Genomic DNA, 16,981 nt, shown 5'->3' with positions numbered 1-16,981 from the left:
TTTCATGTTCACTACTTGGAGTCATGAAAATGTTCTTCGTTCATGAAGGAGCTATGTACTTTTCCGTGTATTTTGGTGTGTTACATGTTTGAATTGCTGCACCTCAAGTAAATATATATATATATATATATATATATATATATATATATATATATATATATATATATATATATATATATATATATATATATATATATATATATATATATATATATAAATATTACATTTCTCCATCAAGTTCACTTCGATGTACTCAACGCAGTCAATCGTTATTGTTTTAGAAAGACTATCTTATGGTTGTCCTTTAAACTTACATGCCGAATTCCATGCTTTACCGGAATCATGAGAGCTCTATCGCTGCAAACCTCGCCTGCTAATACTGAATGCGAGCTCTCTTTAAGACCGAGTTTGATTTGCTTCGAACTTTTCTGTATTCATGTAACATAGATGCATCTCTTAGTCTAGTAAAGTACGCGTGTCGAGCTACACGTGTAGAAGTTACCATACAAATATCGGCCGCCTCTTCCCCCCTATAGCCACTGGTAAGCACTAAGGTGAGAGCCCAAAGGTGCACAACAGTATATATAGCTACACTCGCGTCGCGTCACAAGTCTGCTTTAGTGCGCGCGCATGCTCGGACATATGCGTTTCTTATGGTAGGGAACTACGCCAGAGAGAACGAGGGACAAACAACTTCCTAGTGCTCCATAATGAACCGATTATCCCAACAAAAACATTTTGACCAGTTGCATCTCTAATTACCCGCTCTTGGCTATTCCGAACCTTTAGCCGGTCTCATTGCGCTTGAACAGAAACATTAATTTGAAACTAAATTTTAAAAATCAAAACTAAAGAGAAGCTATGCTAGGCGTCACGCCTCTGTGTAAACCAATTTCCTTCCACGGACCGGTTCGCGCGTTGCGAATTCTAGTTGCATTACTTTCTATGTGCCTACCTTGTAGATTACTTATAATGTATAGGCTGTCACAAGCGCCGTCCTCCGTATCAGTCGGTCACTCTAGCTACCCCATTTGCAAGTTTATTGGGCAGTTAAACAGACAACAAAAATTATGCATATAATTTCGCCAGGATGCCAGGATCTTCCTGAATCGAATCTTTATTGACACAACTAACGGGGATGCACACGATTCAGTTTACTTTCATTCGATGCAAAGTGTAACCTCATAAGAAGGTTGTTTGCTTTTTATATGTATACACCACAAGGTCATGGCATAACCTTAATCTCTCTCGAAGCGTATCTATTTAATCTACATCGTTCGCAATCTACGTCAAAGTACAGATACCAGATCATGCAGATACACAGTGTGAGAAGAGCAGCAATGTAGCTGTGCGCCGATCAATACGAGCTTCCTGCAATCGGCCATTTTAGTTGCCTATTTTTGCACTCTAAGCTTTCTCGTTGTTGTATTAGATAATGCGAGCCAAACGTTGTCACGTTTCTAGCGTTCGGATGTCTACGCATAGCGTACACTGCGAGGGCAGGTTTGTGCAGGAAGGTTGAATCTCGCGCGATCTCACCCCGCTTTCGGCAGCGTCTTTTTGCCGAACAGTCTTAGCTACAGATGGAGCAGTGAGCGCAAGGCACACGCCTTCTCGACGGAAATGCTGTGTTTGAATAGGGCGACGAGCCAGAGTGCAACCGGCTATTTGAAGGCAGTGGCTACCGGCCTTGACGATAGCGTAGTGACCTCGATACACGTACGCATAAACGCACGCGACGACAACGCCGCGCGCAGCCGAAGCGAAAATGACGTCTCCGAAAAGCCACTTTCGTCACGTTGCTTCACTCTTTCTCTCCGCAAAGGAAGGGAAATGGCAGTTGATATTCCTTCTCCCTCCTACATTCCTTTCATAGTCCTCCTAATGCCCACGTAGTTACGAGCAGTGCTGTCGACACTTTGGCTGCGTCCTCTACCACCTCAAGTGAATCGCGATTGCTTATCGCTTCGCTGCTCCTAACTTTCGTTCTCCTACTCACGCGCTCGCTACAACTATTAGCGAACATTGCGCGTACGCGAAGCTCGCCGTCAAACGCAGCCTCCGCGGGGCGGAATATATTTTGTCGCGTAGGAGCACGCGCACGCTGAGTTCGCATTTGATTTCCGTATCGGTGTCCGTGAGTATACGTGAAGCCGAGTGAATGAACAGAAATCCATCACAAGATACACGCAGCAATCTCCGAGCGACAACAATGGGGCGGACAACTATTGTCGCTCTGACTCGCTTGACTTAAACGGAACGCCTGTAGGGCATCGCCTGCATGGTGCTGATCTCCAAGTGACCGATATTGCGGAGTCTGCCTGAGGCGGATTTCGTGCGCCTGACGGAGTCTTTGAGGGCATGGCGCTATTCCTCGGTGTGCCGGACTGGGTCATTATCGTGGCGACGGTCTTCGCGCTACTTTACTTGTGAGTACTACAAGTGCTATGACATCGTCGTTGTGCTTCGTCGTCATGCGCTTCGTCCATGCATGTGTAGTACAGCCCTCACTATGCTTCCAGCGCAATTACGCAGCGCACATGTCAAAGGTGATTCCGCAACGGTTATCGAGCGGTGTCGGCCGGGAAAGGCCGGCGACGTGAGGGAGTGTGGTCGGCATCAAATGTCAAAGAAAAGCTATAAATGCAGCCCGCGTCGGAACCTGAAGCGGCCGCATGGGCCGTGTGACCAGAGCGGACGTATGCGCAGCTGGCATCGGTATAGAGCCAGTGCAGAATGCGAGAACACGCGGATGATGCAGCAGTACTAAGCTAGAATTTATTGCAGCGTTTGTAAAGACTCGGGTATAGCGAAGGAATTGTACCGGATATAGCGAAGTAGCTTCCAACGTCTTGGGTAATTTTGGGCAGTGGCACACCAGACGCCCTGGACTTCTGAAGGATGTTACAACTGCCTTCCACTGTTTCGCTGTCTTTGATGTGTAAGTTACTTGGATTTGCACACATCTGCGAATGACTCATTTTAATTCCAATATTGTTCTAAATACTCCAAAAAAATAAAACATTGAATAGGGTAGCATGAACGTTATTTTGTGCGTATTTGTACGACCATTGAACTCGTGAGCAGAGTTGGAAAAGCATAAACAAGTGCATCACTAAAATCTGGCCAAAATGTAGACTTAAAACACAAAGAAATTAGGACACGTTACGGGGCAGTGCATGGCCCACCAAACTATGTTCCGTTTTTTGTTATTGACATCAATGTTTATCACGCTCTGGCGTCTAAAGCACCTGATGTTTTATTCTCTACCATCCAAATAAATTGTTCGCTCAGCCTGTGTCTCAATGGTTCTCGAAGCTCCATAAGTGTGTCCGCACATGTCAATCACATTTAATGTTCGGAGGGAAAGAGCTGACAAGGCTGAAAGATACCCAAACAAATGCTGCTTTTGTTTCTTGCGTGGCCTCAGTGTATGCATCATTCCGGGACTTGACAGTCAGCCCCATCGGCAGCTCTTGAATCACTTCACAACCTGACATTCAGTTCCCAACACCGGTTACAACATATGCAGAGATGCTGCAACTATATCGCCTGCGTAGACGAACTGTCCCTCATCCCTCTAAGGGAATTACTAAAGAAGAAGAGAATAATCTGCGCAGGCTCCAAACCGCGTCGTACGGTAGCCCCGGCCGTGCTGGGCAAAATCGATCCGGAACAATTTAACGCCGCGTGTAAATTCTGTGGTGGCCGGGCTGACCTGTATCACGTGGTTTGGTTCTGCCAAGCTAATAGCAGCATCGCACAAATTACACAGCTAACGTGGCAGGGCGTGGCAGGAGACTTTGTCCAGCCCCGCTCTCGAGGACCAGTGGATGATATCCAAATAGGTTACAAGTCATGTAATCTTAGTATCTGCGAGCGACAAGTGCAGCTTGGCCTGAATAAGTTGTCTAAGTGGGCAGACGAGAACGGCTTTAAACTAAACCCTGAAAAAAGTACATGCATTCTTTTCTCCAATAAGAGAAGGGTAATACCGGAGCCCGTTATTGATCTTAATGGAGAACGGTTATCTGTTAGTCATGAACATAAATTTCTAGACCTCATTTTAGACTCCAAACTAACTTTTATCCCACACTTAAAATATTCGAAAATGAAATGCTTGAGGACAATGAATCTACTGAAGCTCTTGTCCCGCACATCTTGGGGAAGTGACAGAAGATGCCTCTTGAGCTTGTACAAAAGCCTTATACGGTCACGCCTTGACTACGGAGCCATTGTGTATAACTCTGCGACGCTAAGTGCTTTGAAGATGCTCGATTCCGTCCACCACTTGGGTATCCGTCTTGCTACTGGTGCGTTCAGGACTAGCCCCGTAGAAAGCCTGTATGCTGAATCCAGCGAATGGGCTCTACATCTTCAAAGAACATATTTAAGTCTCTCATACGGCCTCAAAGTGAAATCAGATTTCCATCATCCATGCCATTCAGTTATTTACGACCTGTCTAAGGCTAGGCTTTTCCGTAACCGCCCAGGCACTAGACCTCCTCTGTCCCTTCGATTGGAAGCACTGTCCGAAGAAACGGGCGCGTCGATTGTAGAGAATGTCATAATGGCAACTACGCGCCTTCCACTGCCCTGGGAGTGGAACACTATCGAATGTGACGTGTCGTTTGCAGAAATATCAAAACGAGCACCTGAGGCACACATACGCTCACATTTTCTTGAGCTTCAGGAGAAGTATTCTTGTGCTGAATTTTACACGGATGCCTCTTAGTCTCCTTCTGCTGTTGTTGACGCAGCACTAGGACCAGAATTTTTAATATCCGGTACATTGAACCCACATACAAGTATTTTTACAGCGGAAGCGTACGCAATACTCTCTGCAGTAAAGCACATCAAGCAAACGAATCTGACTAGGGCTATTTCGTTCACAGTCTTATTGAGTGTAGTCCGAGCCCTAATTAATGTACGTATACATAAAAACACTGCCTTTAATGAACTGTATACATTGCTATGCTCAGCTTATAGTACTAAACAAATGATCATCCTATGCTGGGTACCTGGCCACTGTGGTATAAAAGGCAACGAAGCTGCTGATGAGAAAGCTACTTCAGTAGCTTTTAGTGACACGGACATAAACATACCCATCCCGGCCACAGATCTTAAAGCATACTTGCGTCACAAGCTGAAAATACACTGGCAGCAACAGTGGAGTACTCAGATATCAAATAAATTGTACTTGATAAAACCCAAATTAGGATATTGGGTATCGGAGAGAACATAACGATATAACGAAGTGCTTCTTTACCGATTAAGAATAGGACACACTTACGGCACTCACTCTTACTACTTGACTGGGGGACATCCTCCCACTTGTAGTAACTGCGGCCAAAATCTCACAGTCCCGCACGTTCTTATTCAATGCCCTGCAATAGAAGCACAGAGAAAAAGGTATTTCATTTCTGCATATCGCGAAAATATTCCTCTCCACCCGACATTTTTTCTCAACAATGAACCGCTTTTTAATCCGAAACTAGTTTTAGAGTTTTTAGCTGAAACAGACACTCTGGAAATCATTTGGCCAGGGAATTTTTAGCGCACGTATAACAGCACCTGTACTCAAAGGCTCTCTCGAAGCTGAAGTATCAATGTTATGTTTTATTGCGTCATGCTTTTAACTAAAGCCCATTACCATAGCCCACAGCACTATTTAGTGTCATTATTTTAGCAACTATATATTTTACGCCATCCACAGCAACCGATTTTAGGCGCTTTTACAGCCACGTCACATATACCATGAGAAATTCACTATCTAATTCATTGTCTACACCATTCACAATACACCGTTAATATCACCTTTGTCATGGCGCTCTTTGGCCATACCTGGCCCTTGCGCCATAAAGCACCACGCATCATCAATTCTTACTATGAAGAACAACAACGTTCTTAGTAGAGTGATTCCTGAATCAGTGTGGTGTTTCAACATTTTATGTAATCTCATTACGACATCGTCACGGGAGTGAAGACAGACGACAGTTCTAGGTACCTTTTACAAGCTTACTTCACTCACGTGCAAGCGTCTTCCTCATTATGACCAATGACAACGGCCTCGTCATACTTCTGAGCCGGCTCAGACTCACTCAGACCAACCCGTGAGAGTTATTCTGAGTGAACTTGAGTGGGTCCTAGGGGTGTGAGTCTGAGTCCGAGTGAGCTTGGACAAGTAGAATTTTGGGTAATCTTAGTCCGAGTGATTAGCACAAAATATGTATATTCTGCAAATAAGTCCGGGTGAGAGAGAGAGAGAGAACAACTTTAGTAAATATGCCTGCAGAGTCGGTTAGGCTCCCTCCACGCAGGGAGGACAAGCTTTTACCGCGACGCGGCCACTACGTCTGTCTCGTGCATTGTGCTCCTCGAGGTCTTGGTTCCTCGCTACTTCCGCGGATCCGAGAGGGCCGCCATCCCCTTCCTAGGGGTGCTCCCCCCTTCTCCTCGGTTTCGCGAGGTCGCTGCCTCTCTAGAGCTGCCGAGACCTGCTGGACGGCCTTTAGTTGTGTATCTTGGTCATAGGTCCTCGTTGCAGCCTCTAGCCGCGGCGGGATCGTCGTCTTCTCACTGGCTTCTCGTGGATTTCTACTACAGTCCCAAAGGATGTGAGCCGCGGTGGCTCTCTCCTTAGCGCACAGTCTACACACGTCACTCGCGTACACGCTCGGACACACGTGCTTAGCTAGCACCGGGGTGAGCAGGGACCCCGTCTGTAATTGCCTGTATAACACTGCCTCCTCCCGGGTAAGCCCCGGGTGAGGTGGCGGCATAGTCTGTCTGTTAAGTCTGTACCACTTCACTATTTCGTTGAAGGTGGTCATCTTGTCCTTGGCACTGCACCGTGACCAACACTCCGAGTCAGCCGTGCTTGCAGCCGCGCGGTTGGTTAGTCCTCGCGCGGCCGAGTTGGCCGTCTCGTTGTGGTTCACGTTCCCGCGTTCCGACACGTCACTGCCCATGTAGTCCGGGTGAGTTCAGTTTATATTACAACCTATGGAAACCAAGTAGAGGGTTGCCTGAATGCGCGCAATTTTTTTAATATATAGTGTAAGATTACTAGAACATCATTCACATATTTGAGTGATGACAGACAAGTGCTAAGCACCTTGTACATGCTCACTTGTTTCACCTGCAATCAATTTTTTTTCCCTAGAATGTCTAACAACGGCTCAGTAGAGAGTTTTCATAATTCGAGTGGTTCTTCAATATTTTCTGCAATCTTACTGCGAGATGATGGCGGAGGTTACAGTGCTACAGGCAAATTTTACAGGCCCACTTGATTCACCTGCAAAAGTCATCTGGCTAGGTAGCAAAAACTTTTTTTTCTTCTACTGCTGCGCTTAATGCTTCTGCGTGCACAAAGGATGATTTGCGTCACACTTTTTTGAAGGTTGCTCAAGGAGCCTTCATTTGTGGCCGCAGCCACAAAATGAAGGCATGCACCCGTTTCTAAGGACGTACTCTCGTCAATTGGGGACAGACAACAAAGATGTGCGCAACAAGGACAGCGCAATAAGGAACTTTCGCTGTGGTCTTTTAAATATTTGAAATATACTAAATATATTAAATACCGTTTAAATATTCACACATGAGCAACTTGTCCTTAATACTTCATAAAAAATTTTAAAAACAATCACGCACTTATTAGTTTCTTGCCAACAGATTGAGCTTACGTGAAGATTGTCGTTGTTTGCATAATCGGAACAACAAATGGTCCTTCACAAATAGGAGCGCCTCTTTCTACACGTGTGTCCGTTCTTCGTCAGCATAGCATTTGTGTTTTGTCGTTTCAAAGTGCTCCGAAGTATATCTGAAATGACGAAGTTTTGGTTGTGCTTGCAGCTTGTACATGCGTTTTTTGAGCTTTGAACAAAGCAGAACTGCCTGCTATATGAAGAAAGTTATCCACCTGTAAAGAGAGGCAGACCGACCGACCGACCGACCGACCGACCGACCGACCGACCGACCGACCGACCGACCGACCGACCGACCGACCGACCGACCGACCGACCGACCGACCGACCGACCGACCGACCGACCGACCGACCGACCGACCGACCGACCGACCGACCGACCGACCGACCGACCGACCGACCGACCGACCGACCGACCGACCGACCGACCGACCGACCGACCGACCGACCGACCGACCGACCGACCGACCGACCGACCGACCGACCGACCGACCGACCGACCGACCGACCGACCGACCGACCGACCGACCGACCGACCGACCGACCGACCGACCGACCGACCGACCGACCGACCGACCGACCGACCGACCGACCTGTGAACGATTGAGTTATTCATAGCATTGGCAAGACGATCAGTCATTTATTTTGTGACTCTGACAGCCTTACAGAATCCGCGAAAACTAAATTTGTAATCTGTTTTCAGACATTTCAGAAGTATTTAATCAAACATTTCGCAAGTCATAGTCACAGATCAAGCGTTTCAATCGTTTCTAAAATATTTTTAAAAACATGACAGGAATACCGCTGGTCTCCTCAAAACATGACAAGAATATCGCTGGTATCCTCTTGTCTTAGCTCTCTTAAATGCGCTACAGCAATTAGGCAATGTTCAGTTGACCACTATCTAAACTTTCTGCATTAGCTTCTACAGGAAGCTAGATGACTAGGAGTAGCGAAACTAGATTGAGTTTTTCAGTTGTGAATAGTGCAAGAAACCCTTTAGTAATATTTTTATCACCAAAAATAAATCTAACCTATAACAATGTTTTCTTTCTTTTTCTCTTCGTTTTTCTTTTGTTCTTGTTTTTGTTCTTTCTTTTTCGAATGCGCTATCTTTGGACAGAAATAAATGTGAACATCTTATTTCAACATTTTGATGTGAAATGGCGTTTTGACTTTGCAGGGCTGTAATATCCAACCACATTTCCATATCAAGGAAAACTAGAATAGCTTATGCACCTTCATTTCTCAAGATTTATAGCACATTTGTACTAAAAACATAATGTTAATTTATCACTTAATTAGTATAACAAATAATTAGGTAACAAGTGGCCTGCTAACCTATCCACAATTGTTAACTTACATATACTAAGCAAGATGTATCCTACACAATTTAGGAACACTTGCCCGTGGTGCGGGGCAACCACCACGCTTTACCATATAACCTGGGAGTGTAAACGTAACTACACATTCCACCAACACAAAACCCCGAGTGCGGAGCAGTGGGAGAGCCGGCTCACCAGCTGCGAGCTCGCCGCCCAAAGGGCAATGGTGCAGCACGCAAGCGAAGCAGCGCGGCTCAGTGGAGCCCTGGACTAAGGACCCAACCCTGCTAAGAAGGTCAAGCGTCTGCAGCGATGAAGACGAAGACCAAACGCTAAACCCTTAATGGACCAAATAAAGTTTTTTCTCTCTCTCTCTCTCTAACTCGCTCCAGCGTTTCAAAAACACTACTTTAGTGTTGGCGTCAAGCTTTCAGTGCTTAAATCAGAATTTCGATGTACCAAAATATAGCGTGCCAACATATGATGCATCGGGCCATTACAGGGTCAAACTAACTCAAAGACCACCTGACTTACTCGTCGCAGCCGTTGGCGTCGTAGCAGCTCGCGCTGGGCTCGTGCCCGTGGTTGAAGAGGCACGGCGGTTCGTTGAGCACGGAGCACTTGCTGGACAACTTGGGGTGTCGGGCCAGCGCCAAGCCCTGATACGGACACGGTTCCCGGCGCAGTGATCCGTTTAGTCGCCGACGTCATCGGCATGAATGTCACGGTCAGCATTGGCGACAAATCGCTGACGCCGCTTATAGTTCCTCCTGCGTAAACGTGTTCGCTATGCACGGCTATAACGAAAAAATTGGCAAGTGGCGAATCAGACACGTTTATTTTTTATTTATTATTTCATTTAGTTCCTAACCTCGACTAAAGCGGCACCTTAAAGATGTTATTATTTGAAGATGTTACAGGGAAACCAAGGACAAATGCTAAATTGAAATATGCTTGTATATATCTACACGAAGGCTCATACTTTCACTTTAGTTAGCTATTCGATGCGTACTGCATAAAGGGAAGCCCAGAGAGTAGAGGGTGAAGAACAGCAGTTCAACGCAGTATATCGGAATGAGTCTCATACGTACTGCGCGTAATTTCTGCATTGTGTTGTAGGTAGGCTTAAATATTTATTCGTTTACAGTTTTCTCCGGGCGAAGAAAGCACCTTATGGCGGAGAAAATCGAGCTTGAGAGTCAAACATCCTTTTTTTTTGTCTTCTGCCTAAATTTATTTATTTATTTATTTATTTCGCAATACTGTCAATCCCGATTGGGATTATTACAGGAGTGGGCATATGGTCATCAAAAAAGTACAATTTGAGCAAACACTGAGCAAACAAGGAGTTAGCATAGAAAAACATGGACGCTTTCATTTATTGAGTAACACACTGGTTTTCACAAGAACGGTGGCGTCTTTGAGTGAGGTTACACGTTTCGCAGTCTCCGTGTTCACGAATTGTGATTCCTCTCACCAACAAAACAAGCCCAAGAGAAAAGATAGGCTGAATGTTGTTCTTTCACCAGTTGATATGTTACTTCTCATTAATTTTTAATGTTATATAAGTATCCATGGGCAACCGATGTCACAGTCTGTGGAGTCCTGGAAAACTGCATCCAGGAACTCGAGCGCTCCTTCATAATATGTTGTTTCCTGATGTATGCCGAACCTGTTCTCCAGTTAGAACGGTTAACTGCACATTTTAGAGGAGTAGATAGCTTGTTCACCTTATGTCCCTTCAAACAAAGTGAAAGATGGGCACCATTTGAAAGCTTTGCGTGGCAGAAGCTTTGGACTCATTGCCTGCATCCACCGCGAACAAAAGCTGCGCAACTGGAAATGATACTATAAGGTACCTTAATTATGGCATAGGACTTAAAGAACGTGCGTGCATCATGGAAAAAGAAGACAGCGCTACTTAACACAGGCCCAGAAAGATTAGACAAAAACCAGCGCCAACCTCTCTCTCTCTCTCACACACACACACACACACACACACGCACACACACACACACACACACACACATGCAAAGTACCTCGTATGTATATATGTATCCATGCTTCAACGTGCACATACCATGAAAACGTTTATCCCTTATCAAGAAACACAATTTCTTTTTTTTTTGTTAGAACGATGGTCGAATAGCTGATGCATACGTATATTTTGTCTTCTTGATGTACTTTGCTGCAATAATTAAGGAAGTCAATATGTTTATGCCGCGCAATTATATTATAGTTTTAGCAAGATCATCATCAGCAGCAGCAGCAATAGCCCATTTTTTATGTCCAATACAGGCCGAAAGCCTCTCCCTGCGATCTCCAATTACCCCTGTCTTGCGCTAGCTGATTCCAACTTGCGCCTGCAAATTTCCTGATTTCATCACTGCACCTAGTTTTTTGTCGTGCTCGACCATGCTTCCCTTACCTCGGCACTCATTCTGTAACTCTAATGGTCCACCGGTTATGTGCCCTACGCATTACATGGTTTGCCTAGCTCCATTTTCTTCTCTTAAGGTCAGCTTTAGAATATCGGCTATTCCCGTTTGCTCTCAGATGGACACTGCTCTATTCCTGTCTCTTAACGTTACGCTTAACATTTTTCATTCCACCTCTCTTTGCGCCGTCCTTAACTTGTCCTCCAGCTTCTTTGTTAACCTCTAAGTTGCTCCCCCTTATGCTAGCACTAATAAAACGCAATCATTGTACAGTTTTCTTGACAACAACAGTGGTAAGCTCCCAGTGACAATTTGCTAATTCCTGCCGTGTAAAGTCTAACCTATTTTTATTCGTCTGTAAGTTTCTTTCTCTTAATCAAGGTCCCCTGTGAGTAATTGGCCTAGATAAGCGTACTCATGTACAGACTCCGGAGGCTGACTGGACATCCTGAATTCTTGTTTCCTTGTCAGGTTATTCAACATTATCTTTGTCTTCTGCATATTAATCTTCAATCCCACTCTTACACTTTCTCGGTTAAGGTCCTCAATCAGTACTAGCGTAGTCCGGCATAAACTCGCATGCTATCGTACTAACATCATTGCGGCATATGTAATGTGACTGGCTTGATTACTGGAGCATACCACACCTATAATACAATATGTACATGCATTATCCATCAGCCAAAAGCTTTAACGGAAAAAATAAATTGCTTTTTTTCATAAGTGGCAAATGTGTTGATGTGTAGACGTGACGTGTAGACGTGTAGACTGTGGGCTAACCTTCGCTCTGCACTTATTGCGAGGTCTAGACGAGGCACCATAATTAATTAATTTAATTGCTATTAGCATCCTTTTGGGAATTTCACTCAGTCTGTGTACGTCACCGCCAGCCTCTTTCCCTCCAACTTTGGTCCCAGGGACAAGTTCAAATGGGTGGAGCATCGGGCAGCTGTGCTGAGAGAAGCCGGGTTCAAAACCAACCGTCAGACTAACTTGCGTCGCTGGGCCTGCATCTTTTGGCATGTGTTGCCATAATGTTGTTTGCACGCGCTCAAAAGAAAGAACAGCCTTGCCTTCTTTGCCTTTCTTTTTCTTTTCTGTTTTCTTTTTTATTTTACATTCTTAGTTACTTCCTTATTTATTTATTTACTTGTTTACTTATTTATTTGTTTATTTCTGCCCTATTCTTGTTTATTTCTTTAAAGAGACCAATTGCCTAGTGATTCAGAACAAAATGCTCAGTCAACAACAGCGACAAAGCATGTGCAGACTAATATGTAAAGACGCGCTGAAAGTATACTCACAAGTAAAGCAGGACGTAGAGGAAGACTGCGAGGAGCGCCCAGTCCAAAATGGTGAAGTGCTACATTCCAAACAGTTTGATACAAGAGCCAGAGACTCCGACTTCCCAGGCACGTTCTTCCTGCAGCTTGTCAAAGTAGTACTTCGCTTCGAGACCTACCAGCCAGGCGGGTAATGAGCACACCTCAAGAATGCGAATAGGAGGAGGAGTAGATTTTAATAAAGAGAAAGGAGGAGAGGACGGCCTGGACAGCGTGTCTCTAGCCTGCTACTCCTCAATGGGGAAAGGGGAAGTGGGAAATACAGGGAAAGGTAGGTGGCGTGTGATTATGTTATGGTGCAATGAGGTACTATACACACGTTGTCCAATATGCGGATGCGCACTGTAGACGCAATACACGCAAGAGTAATCTTGTCCACGCAAAAAGTAATCTTGTCACAAAAAGTTATTGCGCGAACACCTTTCGCACCGACTGCACGTCTCACAGGTTCTAGAGGCGATCGTCAAACCAGTCTCACTTGAAAAGTTCAAAAGTGATGTTGTGGCACGTTGGGTACAGTAAACACTCATCCACGCGCCCAAAAACCTTTCTTCTGAAAAGGGGCGGGAGTCGAAGCAGTCAACAGTAGATTTGAGTTTTCTTCGTTCGGCCGCATATTGAGGGCACACGCAAAGTATACGTGAGCTATTGTCTCAGGAGTGTGACAAACGCTACAGTCAGGGTCCCGTGCTTGCCCAATCTTGTGAAGGTATCGGTGGGTGTATGCCACACCCAGCCGTAATCAATGAATGGGTGTTTCCTGGCCTCTCCGCAACCGAATTGGAAGCCGGATTGTAAACCAGCGTAAAGTCCATGGAGGCGCTCTTGTCGATGTTAGGAGTTGTCCCAATGTCGCGCCATAGAAGTTTTGATGGCGTTATGGAGCGAGGCGTTAATGTCACACCGGGAAAAATGAATTTTTATAATGGTTCCGTCAGTGTGCGCCTTTCTTGATTCCGCGTCAGCCTATTCACTTCCAGCTATTCCACAATAGCCAGGAATCCACTGCAGCACGATGGTATGATCGGAATGAGAGGCCTCAGCAAGCAGAGACATGATGTCATAAACCACGAATAAATGAATAAAAAACGCGAATAAGCTTGCGGAGCGCCAGCCTTCATGCGTTTCGAAAGGGGGGAGGGGGGCAAAGCTCTCATCTCGAGGGGAAGGTGGCAGATATCTCTTCCCGTGCGCAGACGAAGCGAGTGATACGCTAGCGTTAGTGACCCGCAACGAGGCAAAATACATTAGTGATATCAGTATTAAACTCCTAAAAAATATTTACCCCCTTTGGGTCTAATCTTAATTGTCCCACTACAATAACCGCCGTATGTCTTGCCCGCATTTTCTCTAACGCTGCGAGCCGGTGCTTCTAAGTCACTAACGGCTTGCGCAGTATCGCCGGGACACATCATTCTCGACAGGAAAGTAGCAAGCATCAAGTTATGAAGAAAGGGAACGCAAGCAAGCTAGACGACGATTATTGTTGTGGGACAAATATACAACCCAAAGGGTGCAACCGTTTTAGGAGTGTACGTATAAACCAAGCTTAGCATCTTACTAATTCGGGTGAAGTGAAGGAGTTAGAAAAAAGATATACAAAACGGACGGACGGACGGACGGACCGCATATATAGTAGCCCGAAAAAGGCACAGTCGCAGCATTGGGCTAGTTATAAAATAACTGTTGTCGCACACTTTCCTTAGATTGCATCTATACCAGCGTCTAGCGGAGCGTCTTCACGTGATTAGAGCTTTCGGCAAAACGCTCTCGAATCCGCCTTTCCAGCTTGATTTAGACTGGGTACTTACTCTTCGATGTATTCGTGGGCTTCGGAAAAAGCAATACCTCGTTGAAAACGTATGCATGTGCTAATGGACTCATATCCTTATTGTCAGCCGAGTGCCGAAACTAATAAAGTTTTGTGAATGAATGAATACCGTCATAGGTATCGGCTTCATCAATGGCGCGTAATTCCATTCCCCATGCTTTCACTTCCTATGTAAAGGTAGTCGAGAGAAACGAAGACACAGGACATGACAATTCCACCCACGACAACCACACGAACCCCTGCCCGTGCTTTAATGATGCTGCCACGAGACATTAAACGCCTCCCTACGGGACTGTGAGGCCCTTCACTCCCTCCAAGACAAGCCAGGCTGACGCGGTCTTACGATGCATGGACTATGCACCGCCCAAATCCAGGTGCGCGAAGGAAGCGCTGCTCTACCTGTGGGAAGCTTGCGTGTCAGTCGGGCGCACAAAAATAATCTCAGAGGAGCTCTGTGTTTTGATTAAAATGTTAATTTCTTCGCAGTTGAGATACGCTGACGTAAACTGACTACTGCAGTCTGAGCTTTACTGCATGAACAACACGGGAACTCGTCAATCTTTAGTTGTGCGCCTAAGCAACGAAGAACTTTTTTTCTTTAGGAAACCTGGGGTCTGTATACTTTTTTTAATGGATGCAAGTCACCTTGGACAGCAGTATTTGGCTTCCTTGAGCGTCGTTGACGCTGGCTACACATCGCACCGTATGTCTCGACCCCCTGCTCAAGGACTATCTACGTGCAGCTTGTGTCCAATGTACTGCGCGAAATTCAACACACGGACGTCGTATGGGACACAGACCGGCGCTAATCAGATTTATTAAGTACATTCATTTCCTCGCAGTACGAACCAACTCGCTCAACAAGTCTTATTGTTATCATTACTATGGCGCTTAAGAGCAAGCGAAGGCGAAGTGCTCTAAGAAACGATAAGGCGTGCAACGTGCTCCCATAACGCGATATATTTTTCGTCAATGTCGTTTGCCACCCACTTCCACTTTGATAAGTGAAACCTTTTGTGACGACAGGTATCTATGTGCAATTTTGCCTCACACCGTCTTTTTTTTTATCTTTATCTCAAACGGTAGCCCACCAAGAACTGGCCAGACGGAGCTACGACTGTCTGATTCTTTTGAAGTAAACAAGCAGCTTGAATTTCATTGTTGTTGAGGTAAATGAGGCAATTTTGACTATATAACTTGTTCTCCTACCTAGAAAAACGGTTGCAGTGTAATTTTGTCCGAAAAAAATGCGCCGAGCGCAGTACTCGACGATGCAGCTTTGTAATCAGTCGATAACCATACTATCATCACCGCTTAATAGGCTGATGCTGCCGGGCGATTTGTCTGCTTTATTTCTAACTCTATCCACAGTGGTGCGCGTCAACTTGCGCGCAATCCCGCGCCGCCGCAATGTGGGTGTCATTTAACCAGTAATATTAAGTTGTGCTAGTATAGAACAAGATCCCCATTTTTGCGATAAAGCTAATCAAACCAAGTGGTTTCGGGAACGTGAAGCGTGCGCTCCGAAAGGCGTTCATTTCGCTCTCCAAAGGCTGTGTTCTGCAGGCTTCTGCCGGTTTCTGCCGCAACCCCTACTCTAATTTCTATGGCACCATGCGTCATACACATCATACACGTCATACACGTCATGTTTAACTTTGCTTAAGGTGAAGTCTTCAGCCAACAGAGCGCGAAGAAGGGGCGGTTAGAAACCCCAGTTGTGACATCCAGCCTATTTGGTAGAACACAGTTCTCCGCCAAACAATGCCCCCCCTCTGCGGCAGACTGCACTAACGATGTTTTGAATTGAATTCTTGGGATTTCCGTGCCAACTCCACGATTCGATTATGAGGCACGCCGCAGTGGGGCGATTCCGGATTAACTTCGGCCCCCAGGGAATCTTTAACGTGTTACCCGGGACACGGCTGCTTTTGCATTTCGCCATCGAAATGCGGTCGCCGAGGCGGGGATTGGATTCCGCGACCTCGTGCTTAGCAGCGCAACGCTATAGTCGCTAGGCTACAGCGGCGGGTCTAACGATGTCCACAGCACACCGATGCCGTGTTCTATGTACTTGCGTGCGAGGTTGTGCGTACTCTCGGAAGCAAATGTTTTGAAACCAAGGCATCAGCAGTAAAATGAGCATTTTCTTTCTAGCATAACGGTTTCAAAGCACAACACGCGCGTGCAGGCTGTAGCACTTAATTTCAGCCTGCATTCCCTAAGAAGAAATACTTTCTTGCGGCGCTTATGAACCATAAGGTTTTGCTGGCCGTTGAACATAGACAGTCGAGCGTAAAGGTCATGTGCCGCTGCAATAAGCAATTTAAATGAAATG

General features: G+C 45.7%; 1 long non-coding RNA gene across 2 annotated transcripts in view; it reads left to right on the top strand.

The window, feature by feature from the left end:
• Positions 1–1,951: 1,951 nt before the first annotated feature.
• The window catches only part of LOC142582892 (uncharacterized), a 62,641-nt gene continuing 47,611 nt past the window's right edge, over positions 1,952–16,981 (top strand). Inside the window, exon 1 of one of the 2 annotated variants that reach the window (XR_012828514.1) lies at positions 1,952–2,429. This is a non-coding gene — a long non-coding RNA (uncharacterized LOC142582892). The remainder of the gene's footprint in view (positions 2,430–16,981) is intronic. The other variant, XR_012828513.1, reaches the window with a different exon arrangement.

This window comes from Dermacentor variabilis, chromosome 5, assembly GCF_050947875.1.
Source record: "Dermacentor variabilis isolate Ectoservices chromosome 5, ASM5094787v1, whole genome shotgun sequence".
Classification (NCBI taxonomy): domain Eukaryota; kingdom Metazoa; phylum Arthropoda; class Arachnida; order Ixodida; family Ixodidae; genus Dermacentor; species Dermacentor variabilis.
The sequence above is the reverse complement of the archived record's forward strand: the minus strand, read 5'-3'. Positions and strand labels throughout refer to the sequence as shown.